This window comes from Idiotropiscis lumnitzeri, chromosome 4 (assembly GCF_059441095.1).
Source record: "Idiotropiscis lumnitzeri isolate Australia: NSW breed Sydney's pygmy pipehorse chromosome 4, RoL_Ilum_1.0, whole genome shotgun sequence".
NCBI lineage: Eukaryota > Metazoa > Chordata > Actinopteri > Syngnathiformes > Syngnathidae > Idiotropiscis > Idiotropiscis lumnitzeri.
The window spans coordinates 31,593,788-31,612,120 of record NC_142394.1 but is presented as its reverse complement, the minus strand read 5'-3'; the positions used below and the strand labels follow the sequence as shown (position 1 = coordinate 31,612,120).

Genomic DNA, 18,333 nt, shown 5'->3' with positions numbered 1-18,333 from the left:
TGTGATGCGAATGTGAGATCACGCCTCGCTTGAACGATGTGCTTGGCTTGGCCGCCAGGGGGCAGTAAAATGCAGTCATACCCACACAAACGGAGAAGACTTTGAATGACTGTGACGCCGTCAGCGAGGAGTATCGTGGTTGTCCATTTTTTGTATCTTTTGTGTGTTGGCCCCTCAATGGCGCTTTTCTTTGGAGCACGCTAAAGGCAAGGTTTTGGATTTCGGATGATTTTTGGCCACTTTTGCACCGTCAACCTTCACCAAGTTGGATGCTGATCATCGCTACAACGTCTCCTCATTTTATTGTTTTATTGGAACTCCCGGCATATTGTGTCTTAAAAAAACCCAAATGACAATAGAAACCAGTACTCGAGCAGGAACAAGATGGTGGGGGGGGCGATGGCATAATAATGGTCGCAACACGTCCGTTCTGAATTCGAATGGTTTGACGCAGTCGTGGGTCAACATTAAAAGGGTCGAACGCAGCATCTGGCGTCGCCGCCGCTCCCGTCCGTGGAAACAATCAAATGAAATGTTTAATTGTGGATGCGGCGCCAGCGTGCGGCGCTCGCTCGTCCCGGCTTCCGCGTTCATCGTTGATCACGCGCAAAACTCTGGAGAGCGGCGCCAATAACGACGTAATGACACCCGCCTCCTTTTGCACGCGGCCGAGCGTCTGTCCTTTTTGTCCTGCCAAAAATGGCCGTGGAACTTTGGAGCAAATGGCGCATGAATCCTCATGGCAGATTTCGGCATGAGCAGGAAGTGATGCAAATGACATTTGTCATTTTTTTTGCCCTCGCGGACGTTGGCGCTTTGCGGAGGACCGTTCCGACGTACGTTCTTACTTGTCGAAGGAGAGCGAGACAAACGGACCGAGAGGACAGAAGGGAAGACCGAGCGTTCGCTCACTTGGGTTTGACAAAAACACTTCCGATTGGAATCGGAAATTAGCCGGCTCATTCGGGACAAATAATCCTCTCGCCCGCGGCGGCGTCACACACGGATGCTTTTTTTTTTGTTGTTTTAACGGAGTCGGGGGCCGACAATTTCTTCGAACGTGGCCGGAACGGCTGGCGCTCTTTTCCGATGCTCCGTTGGCATTTTTAGCCTCTTCTGCGTGAAAAGTCGCCGGATGGATTCATGAACATTTGTGGGAAAATAAAACATTTGGATGTTTTTCAAAAGGGATTCCATTGTTTGAAGCTGCGTGATTTCCAATGGTCGCCCTCTCCCGAAAGTGATCTCCTTCTCTTTTCAAAACTTTTGTAAAACGGGATCGTTAAACGGCAGCGGCCGCCATTCAAAGTGGCCGCAAATGAATGAACGCAAATAAGTCGACTTGTTGGACTTTTTGAAGAATCCCGCTGCCATTGCCATTTGCAAATGTTGGCGTCCATAATCCATAATGGCGTGACGAAAGCGTCACTTCCAGATGAAAAAAAAAAAGAATTATAATCAATTCTTCTTTTTTTTTTTCCCAAGTGAGCGTTGAAGGTTAATGAAGGAAAAAAGTTCCGAAATGATTCATTTTGGGTTCCTCTTTTTTTTTTGCTGGCGTTTGAACAGGGGGGTGGAGACTTTTGATAAATGCGAGGTTCTCTTGTTTTTATTTGCCGTTTTTGGGGTGGTTGGTCATCAAAAGGAAAGGTAAGCAGAGCTGCATTGATTTTTGTTGGCCACCAACCTTCTCGTGTTGAGCCATGTAACTCCACAGAATTTCCGCTTCAGCAGCAACCAAAAAAACAAACGTGAAATGAAACAATTAAAACAAATGAAAATAAATAAATGTATCGGTCGCACACACGCAAGTCATGAGAAAAGTGGTTGCATTGCCTCCAATCTTGAGGGGAAGTGGGAAGTCCCGAGTTGGCTCCAAAATAAAAGAACCCAAAACGGGATCACTTTTTGTCTTGGCCCCAAAAAGTTGGGCCGACTCGCCGCCTTTTTGACCTCTAATTGGGTTGCATTTCGTTTGGCGAGTGTCTACGGCTCGGCTTCTATTCAAAGCGTTTGGTGCTGCAACGTTGATCGCCATTTTGGAAACCTTGTCCTATCCGATGAACACGTTGGCATTGTAACACCGTCGCACCGTTCGGCTTAGCGCGGGCCTTCTGCTGTTCTAAAACATGGCTGGGATTACGCCCCCCCCCCCCCCCGCCCCCCGGAATGTGTTATCTTTGGTCGCAGCCGCATGGCACCGAGCAGCAACCGTTCCCCATCTGCCCATCTGTTCCGCGCTCCTTTCTTCTGCCGCTCATTCTGCAAAGCCCACCTGACAAACGGCGCGCAGGGGGGGGCGAGGGCTGGGGGGGGGTGGGGCAAACCTGCAAAGCAACATGGCCGCTGCAAAGCGCTGGCAAGAGCCAAATTGCTGGAAGGAGGCGGGGCAAGCTGGCGCAACGGTGGCGCCGAGTTACGACCGTTGGCTTTATTGGTTTCTTTTGCCAACATGAGCGAGGCCACTGGCGCCGTTTCACTTTTTTTGTCTTTCTATTGGTCGGAAGGATGGACAAAAGAAGGACGCTTGCTCGCTTGGCGAGTCAAAGGCAGACAAACATCATTTGAGACGTCAATGCGTTTTTGTTTGTTTTTTTAAACACTCTCCACTCGCTCAGCTTTCACTTCTGAAGCTCAGGCCTGCCGACTGTACGAGCAGCTCCCAGGATGTGTCATTTTTAGTTTGTTTTGGATTTTTTTAAAATGAAACATCAAAAGTACTTTAACCTCGCGGTGGCGGCACTTCATACAAACTTGACCATTCGGCTACAGAGCTGCGCGTGTGGCGCATGCGGAAAAAGTCATGAAATTTGGACTTGCTATTGGCCGAGCCGGCTAATTTGAAGAAGACGACGGGTTCGCGCGTCCGCCTCGCAGTTCAGAGATGATGGTTTCGATTCCGGCTTCAGAATGAGTGCACTTTGCGTGTTCTCCCGTGACCGCGTGGCTTTTCTTCGGGTGCTCCGGTTTCCTCCCACATTCCAAAAACATGCATGGAACACGCCCAAGTGTGAGTGCCGGGTGCCGAGGGTCGTCGGTCTTTGTGCGTCCTGCGATGGGCTGGCGACCAGTTCAGGGGGTGACCCCGCCTCCCGCCCGAAGACAGCCGGGATGGGCAGAGCGATAATGGTCGGAAAGAAATGTCATGTGCCGTCATGTAGCGATGCAGCGCTTACGATTAATGTAGCGCATAAAGTGTGAAGTCGATGCTTTTTTTTTGCTTTGGGATCCGCCGTTTGTCTCTGAAATGAATCTCATGTCCGATAAATGACGTAGCTCAGCAAAGGTCGAGGGAGACGAGGCTCGCCGCGACGCCCTCGCTTCAACCTCAGTGGCGATGAGAACGAAGGCCGAAAACAAAACGGGCTGGCCGCTCTCTTTCACTTGCCTGAAACTGGGACGCCCCCCGACTCATTTCAGCTCGACAAGAAATGGAGTGTGGAAAGTGTGCTTCCATGATCGTGGAAAGTGTGAAAAACGCATCTCGAAGGCTTCCAGTGCAACGGAACGGTCGCTTCTCCCCACGTCGGCGCACATTTGCGGACGAGGCTCCGTCTTGGCCCCCCCGAGTGCACTTTTCTGCCGAGCAGCCGATCGCGAGCGTCTTTGGAAACAAAGTGAAACCAAGAGGAAGAGCAACGCAAAGTGGCACGGCCCAAAAACAATAACGGCGTGTCCTTGAGTTATAAATGTGTAATATCCCTCAGGTGGCGCGCGGAGAAGTCAGCCTCTGATTGGCTTTGGTTATAAATCATTCATGACGCTTGGCATCAATCATTAATATTCCAGCCGAGCCAGAATCCTTTATGTAAATACTGTCGCACGTCGGAAGGTTACCATTGTAAACTTGCTTCCACGGGACTTTTTCAACTTTTTGATTGCCGGCGGCGGGGCGCCGTGTTTGTGTTCTTTTGTTTTTCATACGCTGCCAAGGAAGTGTCGGCGAGAGTGCGCTGAATGTAGAGCGGAGTCGGCGCCGGTCCGCGACGACGCGATCTGAAGGTCGAGCGGTTGTCCAGCAGGGGGCGGCGCGTCGGAAAACAGACATTTCTTTTCACGTGCAGAATTAGGGCGTCAGATGGCCTGAAAGCGGCCGCCAAACTTCCAAACGTGGACGGGATGGGATGGGAGGGGTCATTATGCAAATGAGAAGCACAAGGCCAGGACACGTAAAACTTGTGACCAAACCACCGCAACGCTCAATCCACGGATGATTTTTTTTTTTTTGCGCTATCGTGAGCGCGAGAAAATGAACACGAGTTTTGTGCTTGGTTTGTTTTTGTGCGGATATTTTGGCACTTGTCAATTTACTGTAAATAAACAATTTTCTCTTATATATTTAACCAAACGCATCCCAACGTCAGCGAGCTTAAGCGAAACACAAACGTTGCAGCAACACGGACGCATGGCGTGAACGGAAGCAATCACGTGCAAATTCTTTTACGCTCTGTGAAACGCGACAAAGACTGCAGCTTTCTTTTTTTTTTTTTTTTTTGCTGGCTTGGAATGGATTCAAATCGAAGTGTGTCGTCTCGGAGTTGCTCGCACTTGATTTCTGCCGACCGCGGTGGCGTCTCTGCCCAAAGAATTGCTCGCAAAAACGAAATGTGACCGGTTTGTCGTCGTATTGTTTTGACGGTCGAGTCGATTAAAATTCTCGATTGGATGAGCCGTACGTGTGAGATGATCGTTTTCCACCTGGAAATAAATTCTTGCGGCGTCGATGATGACGTAAATATCGTGCCGACTAATTTATCAGCCGAGCGTCTCAAAGGGCGACGCCGTCGATGGTTGTGAGACGAAATCCGCTCCATTTCGTATTTCCAATTCCCCCCCTCCCCCTCCTGACGCAGCCGTCGGCGGCGCGGCAACCGGCGGAAACGGCGCGGTGGGCAATAACCCGAGACGGGAGCTTTTTGTCATGTTAATGCGAGCGCATGCCATGCTGGGAAAATGCGATTTACGGTACAAGCCTCGCAATGAAATGGAACGGCGCTCCCCTAAAAATGGACTTTGAAAGCGGCCGGGCGGGATGAGATGGGGACGTGCGCGGCGGCGGACGCTGGTCACGGACGTGCCGGAGTGCCGCACCTCGGAAAACCTTTCGGCTTTTATGGCTCGCCGTTTGATGAAACAATCGTCGAGAGGGACGCAAAGGTTGCAACCGAGCGCAGACGCCATCAGCACATTGAATTAGTTTTTTTTTTTTTAAGACCACGCAGGCACCGACAACTTGAACTTTTTTATGCCGCGCGACCAAACCGTTCGCTTTGGCTTTTTGGGAAAGAAAGTGTCAAGTTTTTTTTCCGGGAACATTTTGGGTCCGGTGGAAGAGCAATTTCGGGAGGATTGTGATGCAAAGTTGCTTGAGCGTCCCTCGGATATTCTCGGAGTCCGTCCTCGTCGTCGACTCGTTTGTCTTTGTCGTGACTAAAAAGGCGACTCCGCGCACTGCTCGAGTTTTACGACTAATTTGACATCAGTGCTGCGTGAGCGTGTAGGAGGACATGTTGCAAGACCCGTTCCTTCGACGAGTCCACTGAATTCCAATCATAATTTGTGTCCTACAGCCTTCTGGAAAGCAAATATTTTTTCTTGTGTGTGTTGACTTTATTCCCGCGCCCTTTGCGACCTCAGAATCCAAATTGCCCTCCGCGCTGGCTGAAATGCTGTCCGTAGCGATGGTAAACGGTGACGAACGGCAACGTGATCTCGCATCTGATATCCAAGCGGGCGACGCGTTCGCGGTCCTGCGTATGAATATTGAAAAGCGGCCTCGCGTTAATCTCTTTCTCAAGTAATCTCGGGGATTACACATTCGGAAATCTTCCTAATGGGGGGATAATGGTTGAATAATTGCTGTTAAATGTCACATCCTCTTCTAATTGGAAAAATGGAGATTCTGTGATGATGTTGGCGACGTTAAGATCACAGAAAGAAAAAAAAAAAATCGTACGTCGCAGTCAAAGTTGCGTGCAAAAAAAAAAAAAAAAGAAAGAAAATGTTGCTCAACACTCTCAGAGGACAAGCGGGAAGAAATTAAAGTGTTTTGTTTGCGATTGTCACTTCCCGCTTTGGATTTGATAGCAAAGAGCCAATCGGAGCGATCGTCATTTTAGCGGATCGAATCAGGAAAGGAACCCCAGAAAAGATGACGGAATAAGCGTCGTCGGTGCTGACGCACGATTGCAAAAAAAAACAAATTTTTTAAAAAACCCTACAAATTGGGAATAAGAAATACATTCAAGATGCAACTTCAAGATTTTCACATTTCGGCAACTTCAGCAACAACAAAAAAAAAACAAATCATTCAATTGTAAAGGAAAGAAAATAGGGCAATTGTGTACAATGGAATGAAAAACAAAATAGTCGAGGATAATAAAAAGACGAAATTTCCTTCAATAATGAATTGCTTTATCATTTTAAAACTTTGAAAAAAATCATTTCGAGGGGTAAAAAAAAAAATGTGATTCTTATTTGTTGATTCGTATTTGTGAAAATGTTCATTTTTGCCGGGAACGAGACTTTAGTTTTTTTTTGTTTCCTCAAAGGCGTCGGCGGCGTCATTTCTCCGTTTAATTGGCTGTCGTCTTCTGCATTTCGCCCGCTCGCCATTCAATCAAGGGGGCGTGGCCGCCCGACGCCGCCCCCTTTGGCCACTCCATCACGGAACGCCGCGCTGGACGCTTGCCAAACATCAGCGTGAGAGCTGAGAAAACAAAACGAGGCGGCCTCGTTCCTTTCCACTTGGCCGAGAGATAAAAAAATGGTCGCCAATTGTCGCGAGCAGCGAGCGGACGGCGGACAAAGCCGGCTTACTTTCACCCGACGGAATGAACTTGAACGGAAATTTGTTTCGGTGCGGTGAAGCCAAGTTGATATTCGTGCGGCGCCGCCTTCGCATTCAACTTGAATGTTTTGTTCGACGAACGTGATGTCAAAACATTGAAATTTTGATTTCGATATTTTTTGTGTTTTGTGTCCAATTTGGAGATCAAAAATGATTTTCCTGCGAAATTGTCCGTACTCGAGTTTCAGCGCTCGCACGCCGCTTTACGACTTTTGTTCCTTTTTTCTTCTCCGCTTTGGACATGAAGCAAACATGATTTCAGCTCACATTGTCGGCATCCATTCGGGTCTGCGCTCCCGTCTCAAGGTTGCTTTTTTTTTTTTTTTTCCCACCGTGATGTCGACCGAGGCCATGCGAAGCCCTCTGAGACTTTGGAGAAATCCAATCGGTTGGACTTGACGTCGTTCACGTTTGCGTCCTCCGAGCAGATGTTTCGTTTGAGCGTGTTCACGTTTGCATTTGCGAGCATCAACACGAATCCAAAGCGAGAGCGAAACATTTCGAGGCCGCACGCGCGCTCCCAAACAGGAAAGTACACGCAAAGTGCTTATGTGTTCCTCTCTCGGGCCCCAAACATGTTCCGTTCGCGCACGCACGAACCCACCGAGGCCTTTAATGATTGTCGCGCTGCAGACGTTCATTACGCCGACTTCTTCAGACCCACGAGGTTGCTTATCAGAACACACACACACACACACACACACACACACACACTTGACGGTGAACGCAAAGCCATTAACACGCACCCCAGCATGCTTGTTGATTTTTCAACCGCTTTCGAGTGTAAAGCAAATTGAGCTTCATCTTTTTTTAAGTCAGGCACACCGCAGTAGGTAATGATTTTTTTTTCCTGTGGTCGTGACATGAGGCAATGCAAAGTGCTTGAGAGTGGCCGTAAAATTGCACTTTGAAAAACAACGGCAAGGCGGGCAAACGAACAGCGATTCAAATGACCAAATGGGTTGAATATATGCAAGGTGATAAAAAATGGCAGCATTTTATTTTTGCATTATATCTTGTTGACATGATGGTTTGGTTTCATTACTGGCTGTCCCCCCCCCCCCTTCCCTTATTTTTTTGGGACACCCCCAAATGGAGAGATCATTTAAAGCGGTTATCGTTGCGTTCAGGAAATCATGAGATGATAATTGTAGATTTCAGATGAGCACACGCATTTCTGATTTCATTTGATGTTTTGCCATTTTCAAATTCCTCTTCCCGCAAGGCAACGCACGTGATTGACAGCCGCCTGTTGTTGGAAGTCACCAAATGTCAAAACAAAGCGGCACAAAACACGTCTCATGGAAATCGTTCACGTTCAAAGAAGACAAAAGACGTCAAAGCGGCAAGCCAGCCTGAACGCGACGTCAACCATGGCGGCGAATTTGACCGCAAATCGCAATTCGGCCAACATTTGCATCCGAGTCCATTTGGGTCAAAGAGCAAGATTAAAAAGTAGCATTTTGGTCCAAGAAAGTTCTTAAAAGCGGCACCAATTTTTGGCCAACGTCTCTCTTTGCATGACTCGATTCTTTGCTTTTACGAAAACGTCGTCGACATGTTCCAAACCTTTTATTTTTTTTTTTCAAATGAAACCAAAACCTTCAAAACCGATTGAGAGCCGAGCATGAACAAACGTGCTGCAAATTGTCGGTATGCGGCAAAAAAAAGAAATATTAGAAAATTGGAGCCAACATGGCGATCGTGACAAGTGACAGAAAAATCCAAATGATGGAAACTTTGAGCAAACACATTTCCAGTTTGTTCTCAAAGAACATTTTGGGACCTTTAAAGTAGACAACAACGTTTTGGGAAATGAATAAATAAACAGATATATATATATATATGTGTGTGCGTTTTTGCTTTCAGTAAGGTCCAACATGAGTAATTTAAACGACGTCAACCACCTCCATTTTTTTTTGTGTCGCCTCCTCAATGTCCTCATGTTTCCCGGCCTAATGGGATGCGCGTTGCGCCACGCAATAGTGCCATTAAACGGCAGGTCGGGAGCAGGAAGTGGAACGTTTCGCAGAGATGGAATTTCAGATGAAAAGGCCGCCGCAGTTTGGGCGGCTGGAAGTGGAAAGGAATGAGAAGAAAATGGTTGAGTTGCAACTGTAAATAAGATCCCCCGACGGACGGCCGGCCTTTTACGCTTTGCGGGGCTGCGACAGACAGATTAGAGCGCAACGGAACGTACGCTTTGTCTCCCGCTGCCGCTCTCAACTTTGGTTTCCTGCAGGCAAAACTTGCCGCACCTCCCGCCACCTGCATTGATTTTGGAATCTCCTCCAACAATTTCTCTCGGGCGTATTTCATGAATTTGCGGCAGATTTTGTGGCTCTGAAAAACGGAAAATTCTCTTGACTAATTGGATCCAAATATTTGCGTTTTGCATTCATAAAAAACACATTTCCACGTCATTCTAAAAGTTCAACTGGTTTTCTTTTTTTAGATCATCAACTGTTGATTCTGTTTTCCTCTCTCATCAGAATTGAGGACAATCTCTTCTTGAATCAGAAGACCCGTAGCGATTTGGTCAACTTATAAAAAAAAAATGCTCCCGTGAATTTACGATACGTGAAAAAATGGACGTGACTTGCGTGCTCCGAGTCCGGTGGATGAATCAAAGTGCAGCCTGGAGGGAAAGGAATTGCGGCCGCCGCATCAATTTTCAAAGCGGGCAAGGCGGAGGGAAACCATTCGCAGATTTCCAGGAAGAAACGACTAAAGAGGCGTCCGTTTCTATCGGACAACAAATCAATCCGAGGTTCGGCACGGCGCGCACGTGAAACATTCATCAAGTCACTTTTTTTTCTTTTATGTCCGCTTCACTTCCACCGGTGAGCATTTATTTATTTATTTTTTTTGTATTTATTTCTTAAGTGTCGAGAGATGTTCGTTGCTTCGGAAATGCCGTTCGCACGTAAACACGTTTTCGGGCTGAAGCGGCTCCTCAAATAATTCCGCAATTTCTTAATTTTTTCTTCTTTCCGTGCAGCAGAAGAAGGCAAGCTACAAAACTTGATTGCTCTCTCAACTTTTCAGTGGGATGTCGGAATCCTCAAATATTTGCGAGCGGCTTCCTGAAACATGCAAGTTAAATGACGACACCTCGACCTGGTTTGCGTGAATTTTCTGGTGATGTGACGTCAGACTTTTGAGTCGGTTGCATTCTATTGCTTCTTGTCATTTAGCGCGTGTGCTCGCAAAGGAAAAAAAAACTATTGCATATTTGCAATATTGAGGACCAAAAGCAAATCTTTTTTTTTTTTGTAAAAACGTCGCGGAGGCCGGCGTTTCAAATGACACGTCACTGCTAATGAGCCCGCATGTTTGAAGTCGTTGATGAGCGAGCACGCGATTGGCCACGCTTTGATGCGGCTCGGCACAACACGCAACAACAAATCGGGCGCCGGCCGAAGGACAAGACAGTTCAGTCCACGTGTTTGTTTCATCCGAGCCCTCGTTTTGATCCGTCGGGCCCTAAAGAAGCGTTTGAAGCGCGCTAATGATGAACGCAGCGCCGCGCAACCGTTGTTGGTGCTCTTAATGGAATCGGCGCTCACGATAACCGCGTATGCGCGTATTTTATTTATTTTTTTGCCGCATTCGCCCCGATTCCGACGCTTGCATTTATTTACCTCTCGAAATGGTCCAAATATGTGAAAAGCAAACATTTGTGGCGGCGTCAACAAGGACGAGGCACCTGCGTGTTTTTGCACGCCGGCGTTATGCTAATGAGGCGCCGCTCCAGCGCATGCAAACCAGAGGAGAGGAGAGGCCTAATTAATTTTCAGATTTGAGCTTTGATGTGTCTAATTGCTCTAAGCTTCCCGACTTCATTAGTCAGCGCGCCGTCTCGGCGGACGGACGAGCCGCGTCCCTGCGGTTCGCCACGGGAGCTTTACCTGCCTATTTTTAGGCCCCGGTATTTATTAGTCCGAGCGCCGCGGTTGCTTTAACATCGCACACAAATCTTAAACCAATAACAATTGATCTCGACCGAACATATACTGCGTTTCAAATGATTAGCGTCAAGCTAATTTGAGACGAAAAAAATTCATCATCTGCAAGCTGCAGTGGGGCGGAAAAAAAAAAATCTTCCTCTGAATATTGTGATTTAAAAAAAAAAACAAACAAAAAAAACTGTTTCGGATTTCTTGCCATGTATTTTCAACCAAACAAAAGTCATAAATGACTTCAACTTTTCACAAAACACGCTATATAAATAAATGTGAGGCGACCGATTAAATTGGCTTATAATTTTTTTTGGGGGGGGGGGGTGACAACATGTAAGAAAATATTACAAAGATCAAAAAGGAAAAAAATCCACACACATTCTCTGAAATGCTTGTCGTCAAATGTCTCGCGTTATTCTGGCAACCGTGTCCCACGCCAATGGCAAATGCGCTTTTGGTTACCATGACAACCGTGCGACAAAACCAGGGCCACTCTGCCGCTTCTGCCACCTCGCCAAGCCACTTGCGAGCCGTTTATTTCATGATGCGTGAAAAGTAAAACAAGCACACGGCTCACGCTCACACGCAGATCGCCGAGACAATTTGCTTCGTTCCGAGACGCTTTCAAAACGTCCTCCGCACCGTCGCGTTCATTTGTCACCTTGCTCAGTTTGCCGTCCACTTTCCGGTGACGCCCCAAACTCTCGTGTCCTTTTGTGAGTTGGAGCGACGTGCAAAATTGTCACCGCTTTAATTGCGGCGTGACCTCAGACCGCGCAGCTCGCCGAGCGCCACTTAAACCACTCGCGTCTAATCGACGTGCCGAGTCGAGGCCAAAGTAGCCGAGCGACACCTCGAAGCTCGCGCAAATCCACTTGGATCGTTTTCGCTCGAGTGGTCGCGACAGAGCGCGCTTCCAAATACATTTGCTTTTCGTCCGGCCGAGGACAAGATGAGCGTTTGACGCGCCACGCCAAAATGGCCACAAGAAGCTACGATCCATCGAGCTTGATTAAAAACAAAACATCGAGCCGTCTGCCCTGCGACCGGTTCAGGGTGGAGTCAGCCGGGATCGGCCCGTACAGGAGAAGCGCTGACATCGAGCTGCTCACGGAAAACATTTTTACAATTTGTTTGGATGCTCCAAAGATAATGAGCTGACCAAGCATGGATTTTTAGTCTTTGCCGTAAATAATTGCCTTCTGCCGCCGGGCCAAATCGCACGCCGCATTCATTCTCGCGTCCGAAGGCTTCCATTAATTTGACCACAACAACAAATTCTGTAGCGGGAAAAAAAAAAAATGTGGCTAATAAACGCTTCCTGACCATGTTCCGCTTTGGGAAGTCCTTTAAAAGTTTCCTCAAGGATGTCATCCTGCGCTTTTGTCCACGTTGGAGCCCAGACAATCATTTGGACGCTGTTGAAGGAATTTATTGATTCCATCCTTGAATGCTGCTGAATATTCAGCTGTGTACAAGCACTTTAATACAAATCGCCGCCTTTCAACAAAGAAGCAATTTTGTCCAAATGCAAATGATTCGGACGACCTTGCCAAGTGTGGAGACGAGCGCAAAAAAAAAAAAAAAATTCCCTCCAGGCAGCCCGAAGGTGGCAGAAAAAGTTCGAAATGGCTCGATCGGGAACGTTTTGATTTGTCGCTCTCGGTCCAAACGGAATCATCGACATCGGGAGGCGCTATGCTGCTTAAAGGGAAAAAAAATGTGCTGGTGAATAATGCATGAGGGGGTTAAAAAAAAAAAAAAAAAAAAGCGTAAGCGGTGATGTACGAGTGGGCGTCGCCGGCGAGTCACGACGGTCGCCGTTCCCTTCAACATCCGACGACCCGCTCGGCTTGGGTCCGAAATCGTGAGCCGCATCAGCCGGCCGTCCTTTGATGCACGTTGGCAAAAGTTCCGTGAGTTGGCTCAAACCCGACAAAAGTTTCAAAATCATCTCCACAATTCAAGGCGATTTTCTGCCACCAATCCAGCAGGATTCATTTGAAGCTTCAAAACGTGACCAAGACAAAAATGGCGAGCGTTCTTCCTTTCCGAGCCGCATCTGAAAACAAGGCCCGCCTCGTCGAAGAAGCAAGACGTGCGCTGGTGAAAATGATGCGTCACCGCCGGCTCCTTTTTGCCTTCTCCATCCGGCAACGGCAGCGAACGAGTCGGCTGCTCTGGGGAAAGTCCGGAATCCGTTGATCCAAAAGGAGGCGTGTCCGGTCCCGGAGTGGCAAGCCGATTGGCCAAACTCTTTTTGCCGCGATCCGACTCGACTCGCACGCGTCAATATTGCAAAAAGAAACGCGCAAACGGCGGCACGGAATCAATCTCATGTTGGACCTTAGTGGGCGTGGCTGGAGAAGTGGGCGGAACAGGTGCGGAGCGCCGCATCGCGTTGAGGAACTGGGATTGTCACGTGGCGTGTGCGTCCACGTTTGGAAGGCGGCCGGCGTCCGCGCGCCAAGCAAACGGCCAACAACGGTTGTTGGAGAAAAGCAGACGCGAGATGGCCGCCTCTGCGTCCTCCGTGTCCACATTGAAATGTTGGGCCCTTCCTGACCATCGGCTTTTCGTGGTCGCGATTTCGCCATGGACGGCGTCCAAAGGGAGATGTTGAATGGGCCGCGCTCAATTGGAGCAATTCATCAAAATTTGAAATTCGACGATTACAAAATTGGCATCATTGGAAAAAAATGATTATTATATACAGTATATATAACATTGTTATAAATCGTGCTCATTTTCCAATGTCTCGTACTGAAGTGAGTGTACTTGAGAATTTTTCAAAGTGTTTCCCTTCAATTTCACAACAGTTTTGAGGCAATTCATAAAGCGATAGAAAGCTCAGAGCCTTGAAACCAGACTCCAATTTATACATTTCTACCTTTCGGAATGAAAGAAATAATTTAATAATAAAAAATGATTGCGCGTAATAATTTTTTCAGAATGGAACATCCTTCCTTCCTGCTACGTCTTTCCATTTGGGGTGGGGTGGGGGGGCGTGGCCTCGTCCCCGTTGAACACAAATTGCACCTTTTGCGCGGTCACGCTTGTAGCAAAGAGCCGACTTTCAAACGGGCCTTTGGCAGAATCGGGACGCCACCGGCAGCAGAATGAATCAAATTGCGGGACGGGAAAGCCTCCCGGTGTCGAAGCTCAGTAATTAACGACGTCCATCAGCGGCGTCGCTGCTGTCGGCCGCTTTGCCTTTAATTCCATTCCAATGGAAGCGAAACATCTCCACACGTGTCACATTTGCCGGGATGATTGGATGACATTTTCGGCACGCGGGACCATGTCAGGCTTTAATTACTTTCCAGTTCGAGGAGAAAAAAAAAAGGCAGCAATAAAGCACAAACGAATGTGAGTAAATCTGCTTCCCGTTTCGCATAATAGCTCCCTCCAAAACTTGGCCTGCAGCTTAAAATAAATCTAGAGTGATGAGAGTGCTCGTAAAAATGTGTCATTCTAACAGATTAAATTTTTGGCGAATGGGCAAATTGGGATCAAGACGTCTCACCTGGAACCTTGCGAGGTAACTGCTTCATTGATCAAAGTTACTTCAATAACGGGGTGATTCACACTAGAGACCCCCCTCAACGCCCCACCAGCATAGTTTCGCTCAGTATATTATATAATATATATTATATTATATTATATATATTATATTATATTATATATTAGGGCGGCACGGTGGCCGACTGGTTAGCACGATGGCCTCACAGTGAGAGACCGCATCAGTCGTGGGCTCCGGCCATCCTGCATGTTCTCCCCGTGCCTGCGTGGGTTTCCTCCGGGTACTCCGGTTTCCTCCCACATTCCAAAAACATGCACGGCAGGTCGATTGACGTTCGAAATTGCCACTAGGTATGAGTGTGAGTGCGGATGGTTGTTCGTCGACGTGTGCCCTGCAATTGGCTGGCAACCAGTTCAGGGTGTCCCCCGCCTACTGCCCGAAGATAGCTGGGATCGGCTGCAGCACCCCCGCGACCCGCGTGAGGAGAAGCGGTATAGATGATGGATGGATGGATGGATGGATGGATGGATGTGTATATATATATATATATATATATATATATATATATATATATATATATACACACCCACATTCATTATCTGTACCGCTTCTCCTCAGGCGGGTCGCGGGGGGGTGGCTGGAGCCTATCCCAGCTATCTTTGGGCACTAGGCGGGGGACACCCTGAACGGGGCACACGTGGACGAACAACCATTCACGCTCACACTCATACCTAGGGGCAATTTCGAACGTCAATCGACCTGCCAAGCATGTTTTTGGAATGTGGGAGGGAACCGGAATACCCGGAGGAAACCCACGCAGGCACGGGGAGAACATGCAAAACACAGGATGGCCGGAGCCGGGATCGAACCCACGACCGAATCTGTCTCTCACTGTGAGGCCATCGTGCTAACCAGTCAGGACACAGAAAAAAAAAAAAACACACTCGTGTCACCACTTTCCCGTTTTTGTCCGCACACACGAATCTTAGTGGAGCAAACATGCACACACACAAAAGTCAAGTTGCCATACTAATGAGACAAAAAGAAAAAAAATGCGTACGCAAGACACGCACGCATGCGCACGGCGGAAAAGGAAAGGAAAAGGAAAGAACTTACTTGCAGGGTTCAAGTGGTTCTTGTAGCTTTTGCAATTTGGACCGCTCCTGTTCGTTCCGCATGGCAACCTTACGCTTCTGCTGTGCCAGTTTAGTTGGTCGAGGCGATTCGTTTCTCCGGATCCGCTTTACCATCTCGAAGGTGGACTTCCATCTTGTTGGAACGTCCTGCGCCAGCGTCCGTGCGCAACTTGCTGCTCCTTTTACTCCTGGGCGTTTGGTGGACTGTGCTTGACGTGGCCGACAATCTTGTGACACTTGGCCAAAACACTTTCAAATCCGCTGTCGTTCAGGCAAACTGTCACCGTTCGTTGCAGGATGTGCATGGCAGGTTTTGAAAAGGGAAAAGTCTCGCGGCTGCAACCATCTTAAGGGCTCGAACAGCGCAAAGAGTGCTTAACTTCTCCTTTATTTCCCATTTGTTTGCAATATCCACAAAATGGCCAGCGCACGCCTCAGCGTAGTTCGGATATTTAAATTCGACTTGACACAGTGAGCAAACTACTGTAGATTTCTCCAAAGAGCCATCGAGCAACTTTTTAAAGTAAAACTTTCCACCTAAAAGCTCGTCTTTGTCCATCTTGGCGTCAGGGATTCTCCTCGAAGTTAGGCTGTACCACGTGAACAGAGGTAAAAGGTCAGCCCCCACCGGAAGTAAAGAAATTACATTGACGGCCTTTTTTCTTTTTAAATTAATCTCAAACGTTAACGCGATCATTTTGACAGCTCTATAATATCTTATTTCTACTGTAGGCTTTTATTCCCACATTGTTGACAAGATAAGAATGTTAAAAATTGCAGCACAACAGAGAAAAGAAAACGCGTTGCTGCGGGCAACAAGTTCCATTTGAGGGTGGGGGCATGTTGTTGGCAAAAACCGAAAGCAAGAATGCTTGAGCTCAGACTCGCTTCCAAAATCACCGTTGTGTGCTCATCTCATCCGTTTCAAAACTTCGAGCGTGGTTCGCATTCGCCCGCTGCGTCAAGCAAAAGTGCGACAAAGTGAAACCAATGTCGGCTGCGTTTTTCTTTGGACTTTCAAAAAAATGCTTCCCTTGTTTCGCTCAATCCTGCGTCACATTCTGGTCGCTTTTTACTCCACCGAATGCGAAATCCTTGCCGTGATTTCATGCTAGCGGCACGTTAGTTGCCATGACGATTTCTTTTTGGATTTCTTCTCCGTCTTTTTTGTCTTCTTAAGCATTCGGAAAAGAAGGCGGCCACTGCGTGACTGGAAATTCTTTTACTTGTTCTTGTTCTCATGTCTTGGTGGTTTGCAAATTTTTTCTTTTTTGTGCCGGCATGGCGACATCAAGTCAAAACGGGCATTTTAGTTTTTTTTGCCGACCTGATTCTTGAAACGTCCTCTGGGAAAAATAAGTATTTGTCTGAAATACCACGCTGGGCCTTTTTGTTGGTTTCAATTCCTGGAAATCTCAAGCAGCGAACCATTTGCCAAAACTTGTGTGATTTTGCGTTGGATCGATTGAAAACTTTTGTTTTGTGTTTGAGGAGATCAAAGTGTTGATGACGCTTCACTCCTAAAATGTGCTCGGACCATCGAGGGAGATGCGACGTCGGCTGAAAATGAACTCGTCATCCCGCTCGTGTCTGCGGCAAATCATTTTTGTGCATTACCGCCCATGAAAGACGACACCGAAAGTCGGCACCATGAGAGAACGCGGACTTTGATGCCAATTTTAAAGTATCCAAGTGGCGCCTGCGAAGAAATTGCAGGAGCATGTGAGTGACCTGCAGTCCAGAAAAGAGTTTTTTTTTTTTGTTTTGTTTGTTTTTTTCAAAATGGAGTTGCAGTGGCACAAAAAAAGGAGGCAATCTTTGGTGATTTGGTATTTTCTCAAGTCCCAAACGGATCCCGGTTGCTCCCGTTTGGAAGTCTTAAAACGTCCTTTGCAGTTTTGTGACTTGATTTGAATCCGATTGGGTTCAAAATGCTCCAATGGCGTTTTGTCTTCTCCTTCATTGCTCGCTCATAAAACCAATCACGGCAAAGCAATAACTGGGCAGCACCGCTCACTAAATTGCACTTTGTCGCGTGCGTCGCAATTAAAAGCATCTTCGGGTTTTTCCGTGCCGAGCGTAAAACGCAAATGTGATTTAAGTGCAAATAACGCTGCGTTTGCGTGTCGTAAAACATCCCGTCGCCGAGAGGAATTGTTGCCGCCCGACGTGGTGGCGCAATCGTGGACCAGCGGCGCTTATTTTTCAAGTGGGCCGTTGTTTTAGGGCACTTTGTCCTGCCATTCTCGCCGTCGCGCGTCTGTCGTCGTTTCCGCTTTTATTTTATTTATCAGCCTCCTTAAACGGGCGCCGTTGCGACTGCGGTCCTCCGATCTTTTTGTCGTGCGGCCGAGTTCAAAGGCCATCGAGGTGAAACGAATGCGTCTGGGTCGCCTTTGCCACTCACCCAGATGGTGACCAATGGCATCGTTCCTCCCAAACGCACAAACGGAAGCTGGAAATGAATGACATTTCTTATGTAGATTGCAGTTAATACAATGACGCCTTTGATGGGGAATTGGAGGCGGGGGCCCAAAAGAGCGTGCGGAGAGGGAGGAAATGAAAGGAATCGCTCACGTTGCTTAATATCAACGCCGCTCGTCATCGGAAGCGCCATTTTCCAACGTGAACATACGCGTCTTTTCGGGACACTCCCAATTCAGACGAGCCCCGAGGACGCGATCGTCGCAATTTCATTTCAAGAGTCGGTAAAACGTTTAGTGTCTCATGAAAAAGTCGTCTTGTTAAGGAGTGTAAAAAGTCAAAGCAGTTTGGTTTCATTTTTGGAACAAGATGATGATACTCGTTGTTGCTGCTGCAGCGACGCTAATTGCAAAGGTCAAAGGTCAAAGCATGGCCAAT

At 47.7% G+C, this 18,333-nt stretch overlaps 1 long non-coding RNA gene across 1 annotated transcript in view; it reads right to left on the bottom strand.

The window, feature by feature from the left end:
• The window catches only part of LOC148339240 (uncharacterized), a 62,447-nt gene extending 46,412 nt beyond the window's left edge, over positions 1-16,035 (bottom strand). The window contains exon 1 of the long non-coding RNA XR_015842791.1: positions 15,452-16,035. This is a non-coding gene — a long non-coding RNA (uncharacterized LOC148339240). The remainder of the gene's footprint in view (positions 1-15,451) is intronic.
• Between the last annotated feature and the right edge of the window lie 2,298 nt (positions 16,036-18,333).